This window comes from Dipodomys spectabilis, unplaced genomic scaffold (genome assembly GCF_019054845.1).
Source record: "Dipodomys spectabilis isolate Male_0828 unplaced genomic scaffold, ASM1905484v1 ptg000024l, whole genome shotgun sequence".
NCBI classification, from domain to species: domain Eukaryota; kingdom Metazoa; phylum Chordata; class Mammalia; order Rodentia; family Heteromyidae; genus Dipodomys; species Dipodomys spectabilis.
The window spans coordinates 23,942,114-23,960,871 of NW_024870701.1; the positions used below are offsets into that span (position 1 = coordinate 23,942,114).

The following is an 18,758-nucleotide window of genomic DNA, read 5'->3' on the forward strand; positions in this document are numbered from 1 at the left end:
GATATTAGAAGGGAAAAAATGGACTGGGTAGTGAGGCTCTGAGTTTAATCCTCAGTAATGCTAAATAAATAAATATTTAAAAATAGAGGATTGAAAATATTACTTGCTGGCAAAGCCTAGGCAAGCCAGGGATATATAGCAAGAATCTGTATCTTGCCCATGTAATTGTAACCCCTCTGTACAGTATTTTCACAAAAAAACCCCTTCAAACCCCCTTCAAAACAACAACAAAAAACAACAACAACAAATAACAGGCCTTTGGTAATTGAATTTTTTCTCCAGTCCCTCTCCTTTCTCTGGAATCAGGGGGTAGGGTCTGGGCTTGTGGTAGGAGATGAAGTACAGTGTTGAAAATTCCAACCCTCTAATCATGTATTTGGTTTCTTTGGTGACAGGTTCCCCCATCCTATAGCTCTCTAGGGACCATCCAAAGGTCAAGCCATTAGGATCAATGCAAGTAAATCTAAGGTCTCAGAGTCAGCTTGCTAATGATTAAGTCCCGCCCTGTGTCCCCACCTGTTTACAAAAATCTGTTACTATTTCCTGGTACTGTTTTTCCAGTGTGACATACAAATTCCTGCCCCAGTCACAACAGTCTCGCTACACTCCTTCTTGGAATGTGACTCTCCTCCCAATTTCTGTAGTCCACACAACACCTTCATAACACCTCTTCTCAGAACTGATCCTACCCCCAAATTCCCATAGTCTATGTAATGTGACCCGTGTGATTGCCCCCTAAAATTTTGTTTAAATTCAGCTTATAACTGCCCATGCAAAGCAGCCTGGCAGGTCTGTCCCCCAACAAAGCCTTGAGATCATATTGGTTGCTCTTGCTCACTCCTCATTTCTTACAGTAAGGTGGATAACAAGACTACTACAACCAGAAATTCCCAGGGTATATGTGTGTGCAAGAACTAGGAAGTCCTCATAGATATTCAAATACTGTAATTTTTGGAGTTGGAGATGAGACAGTGGAAAGGAGAGTATTATCTAGGGCCCTTAGGAGCCAAGTCTTTCATTCCCAAGTTCTTCATCTTGGTGACCATCCATATGGTAGCTCCCTAGGGTTGGAAGTCTTTCCTTTTTCCACGCTTTCCTTTCCCTATCCTTCTTCCACAGTCTTGGGTTTCAGCCTTTTCTCCCAGAACTTCTATGAGTGGTCAATTTGAGTCTTTCACTCCCTCGTTAACAAGTTGACAGTGGATCAGGGGAGGATCTAGTTTTCTGCTGGTCTTGACCATGACACTCAGTAAAAGTCTAGGTAAGAACCTCATGTATATCTTTCCCATTAGTGCTTAAAAAGTTAAATCCTGTGAGCTGGGAGTTACAGATAGGTCAGTGGTATGGTTATTCTTAACATATATTAAACCCTAGGTTTACTTGCTTGGACCAAAAATAACAAATAAGTAAATAAATAGATAAATAAATCAAACAAAGCCTAGGTTCTTTATGTTTTTCCTTCCAACCTCCTTTTTTCCTGGCTTTTCTGGTGTTCAGTCAGGAGACATCCTGACCCAAGTTGTTCTCCAAATATCCTAGACATTCAGCCCCTTCCCCAAGGTCAGCTGCTGAATACACTTGTCCCTCAGTCAGGAGCGTTTATTGAGTGTATTCTATCTGCCAGACCTTGTAGTAGACATTAAGGGGCTAGGGAGGGTGACCTGTGTCTGGAGGGCGCAGGTTCTTTTTCTCCAGTTTAAACATATTGAGGCAGGTTCTGGACTTCCCCCATCTGTTCTGTCTCCAGGGTTCCAGCCCTTCTAGTCTTTCACACACTTGGAACCTGGCAAGACTTCCTTGTTTTGACATCCTTTCAGGTCTGAATCTCAGTGCTGATTTCTCCATTTAGGACATGGACACTGAGTGCACTTGAGGAAGGCCAAGCAGGATATCAGGGTCTCCACCCTCATGGCTCTACTCTATGGTATGTATGATAGATGATATCAAACATGCACATGGGGGTACATATTATGAAGGAAACAAACAGGTGCTCTAGTGTAAAGTGGTGGTGCTGGTTAGATGAGGTTTCTCCTGCCCTCAGAGGAAATTGGAGTTTTTGGACCCCAGCCCCCAAATCCTGGGATTCTACATAATAAGTCTGGCAGTTCACAAACCCTATGTGCCAAATAAAGAGACATGGTGATGGGTAGAGAAAAGATATTTATTATGTGATACAGACTAGATAGCATTTCAGGCTATTCTATCCTTGGAATAAAGACATAACTCTATAGATAAAGAACTGGGGAAAAGGAGAGAATGGTATGCATTAACAGTTCCAGGCATAGGTGTGTTCAGAGTTTCAGTAGTCATTGTATGGGTCCTTGTTTTGGGAGTGTTGCTGGACTCCATTACTGGCTTTATCATTTGAGGAGAGGAGTGTGGTCAGTATAAACGAAGTACTGATGCCTGGCAGGTGATCCAGTCCTTACTGGATCCCAAGATGGTTGTAAAGAGACTGCATTGGAGAATGGCCAGGGCAAAGGAGGCAGATACAAAATGGAGAATTCATAGCTTAATCCTGCTTTTAATTTGTGGGTCCAAGTAAGGAGTCAGTGCTATTCAGCAAAAACAATTTAAGCACCTACAAGGCTCAACATCTTATTGTACAAGGTGATTCCTTTCATTAAAAAAAGAGAGGAAAATATATACTTGCTGGTAAATTAAAAACTGCTTTTTTTTCCCTGTCAGTTGTGGGTCTTGAACTCAGAGCCTAGGTGCTGTTGTTCCTAAGCTTTTTTGCTCAAGGCTAGCACTCTATTACTTTAAGCCTCAGGGCCACTTTCTGTTTTCTGGTGGTTAATTTGGCAGTAAGAGTCTCATTGACTTTCCTGCCCCTGCTGGCTTTGAACCAAGATCTTCAGATCTCAGCCTCCTGAGTAGCTAGAATGACAGGCATGAGCCACTGGGCCAGGCTCACTTTTTTTTTTTTTTAAGTTAACAATTGTTCTATATTTCACCTGATTGGAAAGAAGGACTTGGTTCCAGAGCACTTTACCTACAACAGAAGAGCCATTCAGCCTAGGGGACATGTCCCTCCCAGCCACCCTTGCCTGCTTTCTCGCTTCACTTTGATGGCATCCTCTGTACTGGTCCATTCTGGTTCTGGTTCCGTGAGAACTTGTTGATTTGGAAAAACAATTATGTTCAGATGGAAATTCACTGTATTGTAGTATTGTGAATCTATGTGCCTTAGGACTCCCAAGTTGTGACTTGGGACACTGCCACTGGAAGGCTAACCCCATTTTAAAGTATCTCTCTAAACCAAGAATTGTGTGTGTGTGTGTGTGTGTGAGCTTGATATTCTTTGCTCATTTTACCTGTGAAAGTTAATATAAGGCTATCCTTGTTGGACAGGTAAGAATATTAGGTCTCAGGGACATTACAGTCTTATTCTAGAATTTGGCAGAACTAGGTCCAAATTCTATTAGACTCCAGAGCATCAGGTCTATCATTGTCCTCTGAATGCTTCTTTTATAAAAACAATTATTATGATTCTTTTGCTTATGTGGTTCTGAGGAATGGAACCCAGGGCCTTAGGCATGCTAGGCAAGCACTCTACCATTAAGCCACATAGCCAGCCTTCTGATGTTTCTTAATCAGGGCCTTCCATAAAGAGGATGCGTCTTTTTTTTTCTTTTTAAAAATTAATTTAATTTTATTGTAAAGGTGATATATAGGAGTTACAGTTACATAAGTAAAGTAATTAGTACGTTTCTTGTTGAACAGTGTTACCTCTTCCCTCCTTTTCACCCACTTTCCCTCCCCCCAAAGTGTAAGATTTATTTTTTTTTAATTTTTACTGTGCAGAGGAAGCATCTTGTTTTCATTAAAGGATGCTGCAAGGCAGAGCAAGTAAAGTTAATTCTAGAAGCAGTGACTTGGCTGAACAATGTTTGTGGCTACCAAAGTGCAGAGAGTTAGCATTTCTCCAAATTTCACTGCCTTATGCCTTTGTAAACTGGGATTTGTAAACCATCAAACTTATAGGGTTATTATGAGTATTAAGTGAATGAATGAATCCATTTAAAGAGTATGGTGCTTGTCTGGTAATAGTAACCATTTTAACAAAAGTTAGCTATTATTCCTTTTGTATAACCATTTATCCTGAGACAGAAAATCCCTGTGTCTATAGGCAGTAAGCAAGAATGAATGGACTATATGGGGTATACAACTAAAGGAAATGAAATCAGTATGTTGAAGAAATATCTGTACTTGTATGCTTATTACAGTACTATTCACAGAAGCCAAAAGATGGACTCAAATTAGGTGTCTATTGACATGAGTGAAGTAAGTAAATGTGATATATGTATTAGAATCATATTGAGCTCTAAAAAAGAATGAATTTTATCATTTGCATATTTGAATGGAAAGGCATGGTATGAAGTGAAATAAGTCAGGCACAGAAAGACAAATACCTCATTCTCACTTATATGCTGAAGGGTTAAAAAGTTGATCTCAGAGTAGGAGGGTTGTAAAAGATGTGAGAGAGGACGAGATGGAGAGAGAGGCTGGCTATCAGATACAAAGATATAGCTGGGTAAGAGGGAAAACTTCCAATGTTGGCTAGTGCAATAGGATAATGATCGTTGACAATAATGATTAAAAAGTAGCTAGTAGAGAGGCTGTGACTATTTCAACACAAATAATACACATACAAGGTGATGGATACTGTCACTTACCTGTCTGATCATTACATATAGTACATGTTTTGAAATGGCACCCAGTACCTAGCGAATAGCACCATTATTTTATGGCAATAAAATATAAAAAATATAATAGTAAAGTTGGGTGAACGAGAGGAGTTTGAGGGAGTTGGGTCTAAAGGGGTGACTTATGTGAGGGTGAGTGTGGCCTCCGTACTGTACAGACATACAGAATCTCCTCCAAGGAAGGTTCTAGAACAGTTCTTTAAAAGGTGGAGAACGCTAACGTTTTCTTCTCAATCCTTTCTTCTCTCCTGAAACCCTGCGCTCCCTTTAGGGAGCTAGATCTTGAGTTGCGAGGTTGTCCTCAGCATCTTCTCGGGAAGCCTTCTTCCTGCCAGGTAGCCTGCGGCTGCATCACCTTTCTCCACGTGCAGAGTCCAGCAAGTGTTCCTCTTGGTCCTCACCTTAAGGATGGGCCGACAAAACCCGGGATCCGCGGGCTGCAGAGTGGAACTTGGGGCTTGGGGAGCCCACAGGACCGAGCGGGGTCGGCTTGCCGGCCGTCCCACCGTCTCACCAGCAGGTGGCGCGCTGCTCGCCAGGCCCGCGGGTTCCTGGGCCGAAACTTGAACGGGATCTTGGTTCCACAGCGCCAGAGCGCAGCCGGGTCCCCCAGAGCCGAGCGGCTGTTTTCTTCCGAGAGGAGGCAGCGGACTCCCCGCAGGAGTGATCGAAGGATCCAGACATCGAGAGCTTCCCTCGGGAAGGCTTCAGGAGCAGGTGAGTGCTGGGCAGCACACGGGAAGAAGGGCAAGACCCTCCATTTCTTAAAGCGTTGTCCTTGTCTTGCGTTGAATGCTGTTGTTTTTTTTTTTTCCCCTTTTGGGAAAGACGTTTCTGGAAGGGAGTTTTCTGAACCAAAACAGGGCGCGCGGGAAAAAAGTCCTAGAAGCCGGTGTCCTTGCTCTGGCGCTCTGCAGCGGGAGGAGCGCGGAGCCGGGCCCGCCAGGTGGCGCTGTCTGGCTTTCTCCCGGGCCTGGGGCTCCAGTCCCTGGAGGTCTCCCGCCGCAGCGGCCACTCTAGCCATGCGGGCGCGGACTCGGTGGTTCCGGGCGGAAGTGAGGCGCAGAGCGGAACGGCCTCTGGTGACATTTTCTTGGGGCGGCGCGGACGGCTGAAGGGAACTGGTGGTGGAGTCGGTGGACGCTGCGGAGGCGGCGGGATTCGCTTTGACCTCAGCGGGAGGCTCGGACCGTGACGCTCGGCTGCGGGCGGGCGCTGGCGCTGAGGCGGCGGCGGCGGCGGCCCTCGCTTCCCGAGTCCCCGCGGGCCGGGACAGTGCCTGTCGGGGTCGGTGCGTGCCCCGACGGGGCGCGCGGGGCGGCCGCGCGGGACGGAGCGGTCGGGGCGCTCAGGTGAGGCGGGAAGGGGCGCCGGGCCGCGGCCTGGCCGCTGGTCGAGCCGCGGGGCCCGGGCTGCGTTCCGAGGAGGGCTCGGGCGAGGCGCTCGGGGTCGGGGCCGTGGGGGGAGCGAGCTCTGCGGTCCGCGTCCGGCCGGGGGAAGCCGGAGGTTCGTTCCCAGCGTCGGCGGGAGGCGCAGCCGGCGAGGGGGAGCGGGGCCGTCCCGACCGGCCGCCGGTGACCCTCGTGTCCTCCAGCCCGGCCGAGCTGTCCTCTTCCTCCCCGCGGGCCGGCCGGAGGGGCCGCAGCCCCCCAGGCCTCCGGGGCGGCGGCTTCGCGGCCCCCTGGAGTTGTCTTCTTACAACTCGAGGGTTCCCGGCCCGCGGCGGGGCGGGGGGGGGGGGGCAGCTCCGCCGGCTCGGCCGCCCGAGGCCGGCGCCGACACCTGCTCCCGCCGCGCACGGTCGGGCGGCCTCCCCGGCGCCGCGGCCCGGGAGACGCGGGGAAGGGTTTTCAAGCGGGCTCGGCGCTGCTGCCTGCAGCGTCTGGGCGCTTCCGAGCCCGTCCGTCCCCAGATGCCCGGGGTCCGTGGGAGCCAAGTGTTAGCCTGCAAACCTGACCTCTCCCGGGGAGTTGGTTAACTTTCCTTAAAAGCTGGCAAAGACGTAAAAACTGATGATCAGGTGAAAGAGGCGCTTGCTTTTCTTGATTTCCCAGCGTCTCTCTCCGTCTCTCTCTGGCTGGCTGCGTCTGTCAGTCTATCCGTCTCTCGTCGTGCTATTTATGCGGCAGCCCCTATGTAGTCGGTATATTTTCCATTCTCAAAACACCACTTCCCTTCCTCTTGACTGTAAAGGCTATTTAGCCCAGATAGGTCTGGAATTCACCACCCTCCGGTCTCAGCCTCCCCGAGTATTGGAATTTACAGTCGGTCTCACTATTAAAATGAGCCCGATTCCCAGCACAAACTAGCGGCTCCTAGGTTGCAGGAAAGACGTCTCCCTCTCAGATTAGTTTATGCTGAGGTGTGCTTTTCGTATTTTGCCTGAGCTTTTGCTTTCTGAATCTTTCTACCCAATTGCATGAAAATCCCACTGATGATGCTTTATCAAGGTCGGACCTCTTAATTAGAAATGCATCTGGCAGTTTTGCTAAGGCTATTAGTGTGTAGATTCATTGGACACATGCTAACAGTTTGAATCGCTCCATTCTTCTCTTGGGATATTTTAAGGATGGAGGCTATTAACTTTCTAATGTAGTTTTGCTGATCCTGGCAATCTGGATTTCTCCAGGAATTAGAGCATTGCTTTCTGGTTTAACAAGCATTTTTAGAGGCCTACAATGGATAGTTAGTACCTGATGTCCAGAGAAACTATAGCAGTAACTTTTTTCCATAGCAAGTATTAATATTTTGCTCAAGTAATATTCCTAATATAATGTTTAGCAGAGTGCTGTGTGCACAGTAGGCACTCAGTAAATACGCAAATTATGAATTAAATTTGAGTTCTGGTAGCCAAGATATAATTGACTGTAGTGAGTGTGTCCTGCTTTACAAGAACTTGAAATCCAATCACTGATGGCTTACACCTGTAATCCTGGCTACTAAAGAGGCTGGGATCCAGAGAATCGTGGTTCAGGGCCAACTTGGGCAGAAAGTCTGAGACCCAATCTCAAAAATAACAAGCAAAAAGCCAGCCTTGCATTAATCATGAGTACTGTAGAACAAACAGTATGAAACTATGTGTGAGTGTTTTTCCCTCTTAACTTTTTAAGGTTTGGAAATGGCTATGTATTACAAGTCCAAACCTTGACTTGGTAGCTTTGGTCAATTATCTTAAACTTTCTTTAGATCAGGAAAATTAAAGTAATGCATAATGTATGTTTACTTCTTGAGAACACCTGTAATAAAAAGAAATATATTTTAGTATGTGTTCCAATGAAGCATATTGATTATTATTATTAATCTATTTTTTTGTCGGTCGTGGGGCTTGAACTCTGGGCCTGGGCATTGTCCCTGAGCCCTTTTGTTCAAGACCAGTGCTCTACTAGTTTGAGCCAAAACTTACTTCTGGTTTTTGAGTGGTTAGTTGGAGATAAGAGTCTAAGGGGACTTTTCTGCCTAGGCTAGCCTCCAACTGTGATCCTCAGATCTCAGCCTCTTGAGTAACTAGGATTACAGATGTGTGCCACCAGTGCCTTTCTGATTTCAGTACATTATTTTAAGAAAGAATTTAGGACCTAAAATTTTCTTGGTTACCTGTAATTATATATTGATTGTCTGCTGTGTGCCAGAATTGCTGTAATTTGCAAGAGCTGTAGTTGAGAGTAAGACCAGTAAGTTCTTGGTGCTTAAATAACTGCAGCTTTTTTTTTTTTTTTGGCTGGTCTTGGCGCTTTTGAACTCAAGGCCTAGGCACTGTCCCTGAGACTTTTTGTGCTCAAGGGTAGTGCTTTACTGCTTGAGCCACAGCACTACTTCTGGCTTTTTCTAAGTAGTTTATTGGAGATAAGAGTCTCATGGACTTTTCTGCCCAGGCTAGCTTAGAACTGTGATCCTTAGATATCAGCCTCCTGAGTAGCTATGATTACAGGTAGGTGTGAGCCACTGGTGATTCGCTAACTTTAGCTTTTTAATTTGCAGTTTGAGATGGTTTCCAGTTAAGTGTCCTGGACTAAGAAACAGGCTAAGTGAAAAAATATTGAATATTAAGCTCTTGAATGATCTGGTTGGGCCAATGTGCCTTGAGTTTTCAGAGATTGGTAGAGTAGATGGGAGGTAGGGCCCATTGTGAAGATAATTTTAGTTTGCTAATGGGTTATGGATTTTCTTTTAGGAGGAAAAATTCAGTTGGAATAAACACACCTCCTACTTCAGTCATCTTAAGTGCTGGGATTATAGGCCTGTGCCACCATATCCAGCTTCCCAAATCTTTTTTTTTGGTCTGGTCGTGGGGCCTGAACTCTGGGCCTGGGCGCTGTCCCTCAGCTCTTCAGCTCAAGGCTAGCGCTCTACCACTTGAGCCACAGCGCCACTTTCGGCTTTTTTCTTTTTGCTTATGTGGTGCTGAGGAATCAAACCCAGGGCCTCATGCATGCAAGGCAAGTGCTCTACCATTGAGCCACCTTCCCAGCCTAGGTCTGTGGAATGTTGAGGTTTAATTTCTAGTTAGGTCAAGGAAGCAGTGTTTAAGGTTGAAAGCTTTCTTCTATAATAAAGGATTCAGTAGGAGGTGAGAGGAGAGGAAGAGAGCAGGATCTGTAAGTAGATTCATGAAGCAGCAAAGAGATTGTAGTTTGGATTAATTTCTTTTTTTTTTTGTCAGCCTTGGGCCTGAACTCTGCGCCTGGGCGCTGTCCCTCAGCTCTTCAGCTCAAGGCTAGTGCTCTACCACTTTAGCCACAGCAGCACATCCCGGCTTTTTTCTTTTTTCTTACGTGGTGCTGAGGAATCGAACCCAGGGCCTCATGCATGCAAAGCAAGCACTCTACCACTGAGCCTCCTTCCCAGCCCCCCCAAATCTTTTTTAGCCTTGATCAATTGTATCTGCTGTCCTTATTCTTTCAGAACCTTTATTATTGAACCTAAGGGAAAGAAGCACTGCTTCTTGTGTGGGCCGCTTTTCTCAGAAGAGTGGGAATGATGTTCAGTCATTTTCACACTCAGCCTACAAAGCTTTTTGGTAAAAAGGAAGGAGCAAGGTAAAACTAAAAGGTTTGTTGATTGTCCTTTTTTTTTTTTTGTCGGTTTTGGGGCTTGAACTCTGGGCTTGTCCCTGCGCTCTTCAAGGCCAGTGCACTTGAGCCACAGTGCCACTTCCAGTTTTCTAGTGGTTTATTGGAGATAAGAGTTTCACGGACTTTCCTTCCCAGGCTGGCTTTGAACCGCGATCCTCAGATCTCAGCTTCCTGAGTAGCTAGGATTACAGGCGTGAGCCACCTGTGCCTGGCTTGTCCTTATTTTCTTTTATGTCCTTAACATGCCCTGAGTGGAAACATGTATGTATTATACAGATTTATTGGAATATATTAGTAGCAGAGAGAATACTGTCATTTAAAAATACTTTAAAATACCCAAGTGACTCAGTAAAATAAGTGACTCAGATGTAATTGGTTGTCTTATTCAGGATTTGTGGCTTTAACTTACATGTTTTAAGTTTTGTTTCTATCCCCTTTTGTGTCTTTATTCAAAATAAGGACCCTCCTCTTTGTACAGAGTGTCACTTAATAGTAGGAAGACTGTACAAGTCCCTAAGTTATTAACTTGGTTTTATTTAATATTGAATCTAGCTGGATTTCTTTTGGATTTCCTAGTTTAGTGACAGTTAATCAAAAATAGAAATCTTATCAGCAGACCCTATTTTGTTTGCACATGGGGTGTATTTATACCTGGTTAAATTAAAAATCCACTTACTAAGTGCTCAAGGGCCCCGAGGGGTTGGATATATGGATAAAGTTTCTCCCCAAAGAAAGTCTACTGAACCAGATGATGTCTAAGTTTTCTTCCTCTAGAATGTAAAGAAGAGAAATATTCCTATAGGAAAAAAGTAAATGTACTGAATTAAACAACAATAACAAAAAATATAATTGCTTTGTGGAGCCACTTATCCTTTTAATTTAAATCAGGTATTTGGAAGACAAGCATTTTTCTTTTTTCTTTTTTTGTCTGTCATGGGGCTTGAACCCTGGGCTGGGCGCTGTCCCTCAGCTCTTAAGCTCAAGGCACGTGCTCTACCACTTGAGCCACAGCGCCACTTCTGGTTTACTGAGTGGTTTATTGGAGATAAGATTCTCATGGAGGGGCTGGGAAGGTGGCTCAGTGGTAGAGTGCCTGCCTTGCATGCTGAGGCCCTGGGTTCGATTCCTCAGCACCACATAAGCAAAAAAGAAAAAAGCCGGAAGTGGTGCTGTGGCTCAAGTGATAGAGTGCTAGCCTGAGCTGAAGAGCTGAGGGACAGCGCCCAGGCCCAGAGTTCAGGCCCCATGACCGGATCAAAAAAAAAAAGAGTCTCACAGACTTTCCTGCCTGGGCTGGCTTTGAACTGTGGTCCTCAGATCTCAGCCTCCTGAGTAGTTAGGATTACAGGCGTGAGCCACCAGTGCCCGGTAAGCATTTTTCTTAAGTTGGTTTCTAAGCTTAGTAGGACATGACTGGAGATGTAACATTATTTTTTGTATGCCAGTTCATTTACAAAATGCTTGTTCATTCACTTGAAACTCAAGTGAAACTTTGGGTGTTGTTAAATCAGTTCTGATTGTTGTTGAGAGAGCAACAAAATCTGTTAAGAGTTACTTAGAAGTTATTTCAAAGAATGTGTGTAAACTAGAATTTTATCATAAGTACAGTTAACATTAGAGAAACAAGATACTAATCAATAATTTACTATTTTTTCTTGTTGTCTGACTAAATAACTTTCTTAATGTCTGGAGTCAGCATTTTGTTGCTTTTTAGAGAAAGGTATTGTTGGGGATAGGGAAATTGGGTGTGGACTCTAAAACAGGACTGTTTTCCTTTCTGTTTGAAGAACAAAAACTTCATGTGGTTAAGATTTAAGCAGTATCCTGCCTACCTTACTTTTTTTTTTTTTTAATGGTACGGTCGTGGGGCCTGAACTCTGGGCCTGGGCACTGTCTGTCAGCTCTTCAGCTCAAGGCTAGCACTCTACCACTTGAGCCACAGCGCCACTTCCGGGTTTTTTCTTTTTGCTTATGTGGTGCTGAGGAATTGAACCCAGGGCCTCAGGCATGCAAGGCAAGCGCTCTACCACTGAGCCACCTTCCCAGCCCATGCCTACCTTACTTATAACCTAGCATAAAAGCATTCTCCCTCCTCTCATTGCTAAGGATCAAACCCAGGGCCTAATGAATTTTTAGCAAGAGAACCTTGTTCTTAAGTCAACATTTAATCATCATTGGTTTCACATTTTTCTCTACTGTAAACAATATGGTATGGACCTGAGGGTATGTGTAGTGGATAGATTTTTGGCAACATTTTTGGGACCTCTGGTTTCAGCATATGTGGTGACTCATCTTTATGTGAATTGTCTTCAAAGAAAGAGAGAAAATGACCAGAGCAGAAATCTTAAAAATTACTCTTGATTTACAATAATGGTGCTTTTGAATGAGTACTTACAAAGGTCTCTTTGGGGAGAGTGTGTGTGTGTGTGTGTGTGTGTGTGTGTGTGTGTGTGTGTGTGTGTGTGTGTGTGTGTGTGTGTGTGTGTGTGTGTGGTAACTTTGTTGGCTTTCTACTTGATACTAGTTTATTCACAGCCTTGGTAAAGGACCAAATACCCTGTCAGAAGTCATAGTATCTGCAGTATGAAGTGATTTGAGGAGTGTGTGTGTGTGTGTGTGTGTGTGTGTGTGTGTGTGTGTGTGTGTGTGTGTGTGTGTGTGTGTGGTAACTTTGTTGGCTTTCTACTTGATACTAGTTTATTCACAGCCTTGGTAAAGGACCAAATACCCTGTCAGAAGTCATAGTATCTGCAGTATGAAGTGATTTGAGCAGCTATTATCACTTGGCCTATTTATAGTGCTTGTATCAGTGAGAAAAGATTGGCTGGCAAGCAAAGCTATTCTGTTCTGGTTGCAGTCTTAAGTTTATATTTCAGTTTATGGTAGGACAGATTTAGCATATTATAGATGAATTGGTTTAGTTTTGTTAATTTTACAGTTCTTTTTTGTACTCTAATCCTTTAATATTTGTATCTCAGCCAACTTCACCCTTGAAAGAAAGAACACCAAACAGATATTAATTGCACTAAAGGAAATTAATAATAATTCCTAATATCATATGGTAGTGTTTGGGTTTTCATTATAAGTGGGTTTCTGTAGTTATTCAGTTCATGTCAAACATGGTCTATATATTGTTTCACAGTTATTTTTTGTCTTATGTTTTATGTAGAAAGGTAAAAACAAATTACTCTGAGAAATCATATTGATTTTATGTAATGGAGTTTTGTTTGCTTGCTTTTTCTTGCAGGACCCGAGGCTTGAACTCAGGGCCTGAGTGTTGTCCCTGAGCTGCTGTGTTCAAGGTTAGCACTCTACCACTTGAACCACACCTCTACTTTTTTTTTGTAATTCATTAGAGATAGAGTGTCACAGATTTTCTGGCCTGGGCTGGCTTCGAACTGTGAGCCTTACATCTCAGTCTTCTGAGTAGCTAAGGTTACAGACATGAACCATCACCTGGCTGGGGATGTATGGTTTTTGTTTTCGTCAGTCATAGGGCTTGAACTTTGGGCCTAGGCGCTGCCCCTGAGCTCTTCAGCTCAAGGCAAGCATTTTACCATTTGAGCCACAGCGCCACTTCTGGTTTTCTGGTGATTAATTGGAGATACAGAGTCTCACGGATTTTCCTGCCCAGGCTGGGTTTGAATGGTGGTCCTGAGATCTCAGCTTCCTGAGTAGCTAGGTTGACAGGCGAGGGCCACTGTCACTCAGCTCTGGGAATGTGTTTTTATAGTAAGTACTGTTAATAAGTAAACAGGTTATTTCATTAGTCTTTGTGATATCCCTCACCCCCCTATTGGGGTTTGAACCCAAGACCTTGCAGTTTTTTGCTAGGTAGCCAAACCTCCAGACCTTTCGCTTTGGTTATTTAGTTAATTATTATCTTTGCAGGTATGGGAGATTGAACTTGAGTTCTTAAGCTTACTCAGCCCTCTTGCCATGTCTCCAAATTTTTTTTATTTTGTTTTTTCCTGATTATTTTAGAGATAGAAACTCATACAACTGATCTTTGCAAGAGAAGACTTACCCTGGTTCTTTCCTTTGTGTGTATGTTTGCCTTTCCTGGGGCTTGAACTCGGGGCCTTGCCCCTGTCCCAGAGCTTTTGTGCTCAAGGTTAGTGCTCTACTACTTGATCCATAGTTCTGCTTCTGACCTTTTGGTGGTTAATTGGAAATAAAATTCTCACAGACATGGGCTGGAAAGGTGGCTCAGTGGTAGAGCGCTTGCTTTGCATGCATGAGGCCCTGGGTTCAATTCCTCAGCACCACATAAGCAGAAAAACAAACAAACCGGAAGTGGCGATGTGGCTCAAGTGGTAGAGCGCTAGCCTTGAGCTGAAGAGCTGAGGGACAGCACCCACGCCCAGAGTTCAGGCCCAGGACCGGACCCAAAAAAAAAAAATTCTCACAGACTTTCCTGCCTAGGCTGGCTTCAAACTGTTATCCTCATATCTCAGCTTCCTTAGTAGCTAGTATTACGGGCATGAACCACCAGTGCTTGACTATATTTGAAATATTAAAATTGCTTATCCTACCAGAAGCAGTTCAGAGGAACTCCAGACCAAGTTGTCTGCTTGCCTACTTCTGACATACTCCAAATTTTGCCATATTTGTTTTATTGTTTCAAGGTTTCTCATCTAGTAAGATGGAAGACTTGACAGTCAGTGCAGGTTTTTGTTTTTGGCTTTGCCACATACTGGTCTAAGTGTTCTTCCCTTTGCTTTGCTTCTTCTCTTTTTCCCTTCTTAACTCCAAAGAGGTTGTGGTCATCACTCTGTGTCTCTGTTTCTTATTGTTTCTTCTACAGTGGTAGTACCATTTTTCCCCAAACCTTTTTTGTTCTTAGCAGGTGACCTTTTCCTTTTCATAAGACAGATGTGATTATACCAATGTAGAACATGACAGAAGTCAGCAGATGTTGAACTTCAGACACTGCCACATCTGCTGGTAATGTACATACTCCATAGTGTAGCTCTTATCTGCCACGGAATCACTGAGCACCTGGAGGTTGGATAGGCTTTTCAATCCTTTGAAATGCCTTGCATCAGCTGTGTTTGGGAGCTAGGTAGCAGCAGAGGGATAGATTGCAAGAGGTCAGTGCCTAGAGCCAAGAGAAAAGAAAAGGTGCTTGCTCTTGTTTGCTTTAGCAATCATCTTTTTCCAGCAGTGCTTTTATATGCCATAGTCAGAAAAGTCAGGTAATTATTGTTTTCTTGAATTATTACTACTGTTGCAGTTCCCTCTACCATTGAGTTTTCACAGTACCATATTCTTTTTATTTATTTTTTATCCTATCCTTAAACTCAGACCCTCCTACTTCTACTTCCTGAGTGTTGGGATTACAGTCATGTGCCACCATCCTTGGTTTACAATAATGTGTTCAACAAGCCAACTTGGTTTTTTGTTTTGTTTTTTTTTTTTGGGTCTGGTCGTGGGGCCTGAACTCTGGGCCTGGGCGCTGTCCCTCAGCTCTTCAGCTCAAGGCTAGTGCTCTACCACTTGAGCCACAAGCCAACTTGTTTAACAGTGTAAAATGACGTTTGTTTAGTAGTGCTGAGGTCAAACCTGATGCCTCACTCATGTTAGGCAAACATTTTACCATTGAGAGTTGTATACCTGTACTGAGTTACATTCCCAGCCCTGTGAAATACCTTGTTCTTCCTCTGCCTCCCCAACTCCTGTTCCCTTCCTGGCCTCTCACTGTACCTGGGGTTTGAACTCAGTGCCTCATGCTTGTCAGGTAGGCACACTGCCTCTTGAGCCATGTACCCATCCCTCCTTGGTTTTGCAAGAAAGGTTTCAAGCTCCATATGACCTCTGTATGAAATGTTGATCTTCTTGATTCAGCCTTCCAAGTGGTGAGAGTATAAGCATGTGCTACTATGCCTGTTTTATTTTATTTATTTTATTTTTTATTTTTTTGGGTCCGGTCGTGGGGACTGAACTCTGGGCCTGGGCCCTGTCCCTCAGCTCTTTAGCTCAAGGCTAGTTAGTGCTCTACCACTTGAGCCACAGCGCCACTTCTGGCTTTTTTCATTTTGCTTATGTGGTGCTGAGGAATCGAACCCAGGGCCTCATGCATGCAAGGCAAGCATTCTGCCACTGAGCCACCTTCCCAGCCCCACTATGCCTGTTTTATGAAGTAATTTAAATCTTTTTGTGATGATTTTCAAAATTAGCAGGAGTAGGTACATGCTTCTATTAGAACAGTCTTGCTTCATTTTAGATTTATCTTCATGTGCTACAATTTGTTTTGTTTTTATTCTTCCCACTGCATGTTCCATTCCCTGTCCTCTGTGCTTGTTCATGTTCAAGAAAACGAAACTAAGATTTCAAAGCATCTTGGAGAAATTTCAAAACAAAACGAAGAGAAATTTCAAAGCACCACTGGCTCATGCCTGTAATCCTAGCTACTCAGGAGGCTGAGATCTGAGGATTGCAGTTCAAAGCCAGCCTGGGCAGAAAAATATGAGACTCTTATCTCCAATTAACCACCAGAAAAACAGAAGTGGCACTGTGGCTTATGTAGTAGAGTGCTCACCTTGAACTGAAGAGCTGAGGGACAGCACCCGGTCCCAGAGTTTAAGCCCCACGCCTGATTCCCCTCCCAAAAAAAACCCTTGGATTCTTCCCCCTCTTCTTTTTTGCTCCCCTCTCCCCCCATATGGGGGCTTAAGCTCAGGGCCACAGGGTCTCAAGCTCAGGGCCACAGGGTCTCAGCTTTCTTGTTCATATCTGGCACTCTGCTATGGCTTGAGTCACATTCCCAGCCCAGCTTTTTGCTGGGTAATTGGAGATGGGAGTCTCATGGACCATTCTGCCTGGGCTGGCTTTGAATCACTGCCATCAAGGTTTCAGTCTCCTGTATAATGAGGATTATAGGTATGAGTGGTGGGCCTCTGGGCTTGGAGATTTTATTTGAAATATCTACACAAAATCTAGCTAGGAGTTTAAAACAAGGTAACTAAGAGTGTGTGCGTGTGTGTGTGTGTGTGTGTGTGTGTGTGTGTGTGTGTGTGTGTGTGTGCGCGTGCGCGCGCATGTGCGCGTGCTCGCGCACTTTTTGGTGTTTAATTGGAGATCAGAGTCTTACAGACTTTCCTGGCTGAGCTGGCTTGTAACCATGATCCACAGATCTCAGCCTCCTGAGTAACTAGGATTACAGGTATGAGCCACCACCGCCCCACTTAAAAAAATGATTTTAAAGAACCACACAGATTGGTATGGATTCTGTTTTGCTTTGAATTTTGGTTCTAATTATTAGGGAAGCTACTACCATTAAAAAGATGAGTTATTAGTAGATGCAAACTGAAATCTGTTTTATGTCATTAGTGTAATTGTCTTGGAGCAGAAACTTCTGTTGTCTTAGCTTTAGTTCTATTCTTTTGTGGTCTCATGACTTTTTGTGTTTTTTACTACAGTAAGAAGCAATCATTTGCCTTAATTTTTGGTGTTAGAATGGTGCTTATCATTTTTTTTTTTATTTTTTTTTGGTGCTTATCATTTTTGAACCACAGATTCAAAAAAAAAAGTTGCAACTTTTGGGTTTTAAAGCTAAGCCTGTTTAAAAATAAAACCAACTTGAAATTTTTGCTTTGATTAGACTACTGTAAGGCTAAACTACAACTATAATTCTCTTGTTATATGGCATGTTTTCCTTTTTATTGATGAGCCATTTGGCATGCTATAGTCATAATTTTATGTGCAATATATAAAACTGTTCAGATGTAGTATTAAAGAAATAGTGGTTGTGAGGTTTTAATAAAAGCCATCCAAACAATGGATATTTCCTTTTTAGGGAAGGGTATCAGATTAGCACTTAAATATATGAAGTAGCTTAGTATTTATTGTTTAACCACTAATTGTACTCCTATTGTTATAGCCGTAGATCAAAGCAAAGATATGTTGTATTGTTTGCATATTTTGTATCTGCTACTTTGAAAACATGTACATTATTTTATCCAAAAGGCATGTGTTATATTAATGATGTGTTTGTAGTTAATATCAGTGATGATGATTGTTTTCTTTTTTTCTTTTTTTTTGCCGGTCATGGGGCCTGAACTCTGGGTCTGGACACTGTCCCTCAGCTCTTCAGCTCAAGGCAAGTGCTCTACCACTGGAGCCACAGCGCCACTTCCGGCTTTTTCTGTTTAGTGGTGCTGAGGAATTGAACCCAGGGCCTCATGCTTGCAAGGCATGCACTCTACCGCTGAGCTACCTTCCCAGCCCCATGATGATTGTTTTCTTGTAGCATAATTTCTTAATTTCTTTCAATGTTTTTGGAACTATTAACATGAACACATATAACATAAATAACATTTAAAAGTATTACATGTTTTTTGTTTGTCCAGTTCTGGGGCTTGAACTCAGGGCCTGAGCACTGTCCCTGTGCTTCTTTTTTTGCTCAAGGCTAGCACTCTACCCAGTTGAGCCACAGTGTCACTTCTGGCTTTTTGTGTGTATGTGGTACTGAGGAATTGAACCCAGGGCTTCATGCATGCTAGGCAAGCACTCTACCATTGAGCCACATTCTCAGCCCAAAAAGGTTACCTTTTTTAAAAATCAAAATTTCCTTAAGATTTTATTTCAGTTAAATACTTAAAAAACCAAATGTCTAGTACTTCATAGCCAGAGGACCTAGCAAAAATGTCTTTTGTTTAATACATATTTTGCTTTTGCTGGTGTTGGCAATTAAACTCAGGGCTTAATATATGGGCTCCACCACTCATCTGTACCACTGAACTTCATCCCCAGATCGGCTTAAAAAATACTGAATTGTTATGTTAACAACTGTTGTATGTTGTTAAACTTGTATTAAGTATGAGCCATGTACTAGTTGCTGTCTAGGTGCTGCAGTTGAGTGATCAGTGATAAAGTCCCTGGGTACTTATTTTTTGTGAGGCAGATAATAAACACATAAAGTAATTTTAGATGCTTTTTTGTTTTGAGATAGGGTGCTACTAGCTAGCTCAGGTTG

General features: G+C 43.6%; 1 protein-coding gene across 4 annotated transcripts in view; it reads left to right on the forward strand.

Moving 5' to 3' along the window:
- The first annotated feature begins 5,349 nt into the window (after nucleotides 1-5,349).
- The window catches only part of CUNH18orf25 (chromosome unknown C18orf25 homolog), an 89,037-nt gene continuing 75,628 nt past the window's right edge, over nucleotides 5,350-18,758 (forward strand). For 2 of the 4 annotated variants that reach the window (XM_042675102.1, XM_042675106.1), the window contains exon 1: nucleotides 5,782-6,061. The gene's annotated coding sequence lies outside the window, so the exon portion shown is untranslated. Of the gene's footprint in view, nucleotides 5,427-5,781; nucleotides 6,062-13,062; nucleotides 13,084-18,758 lie in introns of those variants that run through there. The other 2 variants (XM_042675103.1, XM_042675104.1) reach the window with 2 other exon arrangements.